General features: G+C 64.3%; 1 pseudogene; it reads right to left on the bottom strand.

Moving 5' to 3' along the window:
• Positions 1-2,500, bottom strand: part of LOC124569947 — a 7,640-nt pseudogene that overhangs the window by 2,379 nt on the left and 2,761 nt on the right.

Raw genomic sequence — 2,500 nt, forward strand, 5'->3', positions numbered from 1 at the left:
CGATTTGAGGAGGTGGCCCTCCCACATTAGGTGGCGCTCCAGCACCTCGATCTCACGCTGTACCTCCTCCATGCCTACACCGTCGCAGGCTGGCCCTATCCTCTTCAGCGCCAGGAGACGGGACCGACGGAGGGTCGGACCCATCCATCGGCAAGATGGAATGCCGAGGCCCCCCTGGGCAACAGGAGCGTGGAAGTATCCCAGGGGGGTGTCCGCCGGAAGGCGGAACCATCTCCTGACGGCGGCCCGGATGGTAACGTCGGCCGACTTCAATGCACCCACCCGGGTGCGGCTGAGGGCCAGCCCGTGGTACAGGCCAGGGAGAAGTACGTTGGTGAGAGCGTGGAGGCGCTGTTGCGGCTTCAGCGGAGCTCGGGAGATGACGTCAAGCTGCTCCACCAGGTGGCTACGTGGATTGAAGACACAGCGACCCGCCGTGGAAAATTGCAGCCCCAGGTACCGGAAGGTTTCACCCACACGCAGGGCAGGCATGGTGGTATTGCCTGCTGTGAAGGTGACATTGCTGTCCACCTTCACCTTCTTCTCGCGCCCTGACGCGACTAAGGCGAGGGTGAAACACTTCCGGGCGTTGATCTGCAGCCCCAGGTGGGCGAGGGCTGCGGTAGCTGCGTCGATGAGGGACTGCAAGCCCCTCGGGGTCGCTGCAAACAGCAAGACGTCATCTGCAAAGGCCGCAGCGTTGACTCTGCGACCGAGGATCCGAGCTCCGATGTGGGAGGGCAGTTGGCCTAAAACGTAGTCCACCGCAAAGTTGAACAGGAGGGGGGAGAGGGGATCGCCCTGGCGAACGCCCCGTGCTGGCTGCACAGACACGCCCACGCCGGCGCCGTCCGCTATCACTGTCGTGCTGCCCTCGTAGCACCGCTCGACATACTCGACAAAGCAATCCGGCAGGCCATGCGCCTTCAGCACGGGCCGAAGGGCAGCATGATCTACCGAATCGAATGCCTTGGATACGTCGATCGATGCCACAAAGACAGAGCGGCAGGAGCGAACTGCGTCGGTGAGAGCAGTGTCCAAGATGAAGGTATTTTCCAACATCCCATCCCGAGGGATGAATGCCCGCTGACGTTCGTCCACAGCACATGCGCGCATCAGGCGTGACGCGAGAACCTTGTGAAAGGTCCGCGCCAACACCGAGCAGACCGTAATGGGGCGAAAGTCAGCGGGGGATGTTGGTGCAGCCGTTTTCGGGAGAAGGGACGTCCGTGCGCGAAGCAGGCGTTCCGGAAGGGCGCGGGAGAGAAGGAAGAGATTCATCACTTTCACCAGGACTTCGTGCGGCAGGCGCCGCAACTCCGCTGGGGTAAGGCCGTCCGGCCCGGCTGCTGATCCCCTGGGCGGCAACGCGGCGGCGACCTCCTCATGTGTGACCGGCCCCCATATGCACTCGAGAGCGACAGGCTCTGAGTGCGGGAGGAGGCGGTCACGAATGAAGCCCGCGGTGGAGATGGGCTTCTTGGTGAAGAGGTCCGCCCAGAAGTCCAGCAGACCAGGGATGGCAGGTGGCGGCTGGAGCAGGGTGCCATCCAAGAGGCCGCGCACGCAACGCGCACGCGACCGTCGGAAGGCATCCTGCGTTCTCGCGTACTCCCAGCGGCGCCGCTTGCGCTTCTGCGTCGGCGGCGCGGCAGGCGGCCGCTTCGATGGTTGGCGCGGCCGCTGTGTCCTGGTGATTGATCTCTCCCCTCTGGACCCGACCGACGCAAGGGCATCCGGGAGCATGCCCAGGATGACATCGGGCGGCGTGCCCCGCCCCAGACCGATGACACGATCCAGGGCAGAGAAACGCTGGGCGGAAGCGGGTAGCCCCGCCAGATGCTCCCAGATGGCGGCGTCAGTCGGCCCCTCCGGCGGCGGCCCGGTGGTGTCGGCCGCGAAGTCCTCGGCTGCGTCGACGGGCGGCGCAGCGGCCTCGCCCGCGTCAGGCAGCGGGCTCGCCGCTCCCCGGCGGGACGCCGGCTCTTCCCCCCGACCGATCTCAAGCGCCTCCATGAATTGGCGGACAAGCTGCTTGTGGGCAGCTTGCCGCCGTCGGCACTTGATTGCCTCAAGCGTTCGGTCGGGGAACATCCTGATGAGCTCTTGATTTACAAAGAAGAACCGGGCGTCCCTCTCGAGGAACAGTTCGGCCTCTGCCTTGGCGAGCGACAGGACTTCTTCCTCCGTCCACCTCGCGCGATGCCTCTCCGTGACGATCTCCGCGTTGGCGGCCGCAAGATGTTGGCGGCGGCGATGGACCCCGAGACCGTTCTTGGTTGTAAAGCTGCGGTGGCACTCACTACAGGTATACATAGCTGCAAAAGTTACAAGATTTTCGGCACGGCCGGTTGGCCGGCTAGGTGCTGGGGGAGTTGGGGTGGCACCTTCAGCGGAAGGGCCACCACTTATTCTCTGCTTACTGCCCCCAACTGAAAAAGGGATAGTGCGAGGGGGGGCTGGTAATTGCGTCAACACCCGCTAGGGCCATCGCAATGCT

The sequence above is a fragment of the Schistocerca americana genome, unplaced genomic scaffold (assembly GCF_021461395.2).
Source record: "Schistocerca americana isolate TAMUIC-IGC-003095 unplaced genomic scaffold, iqSchAmer2.1 HiC_scaffold_1568, whole genome shotgun sequence".
In the NCBI taxonomy this organism is placed as follows: Eukaryota; Metazoa; Arthropoda; class Insecta; order Orthoptera; family Acrididae; genus Schistocerca; species Schistocerca americana.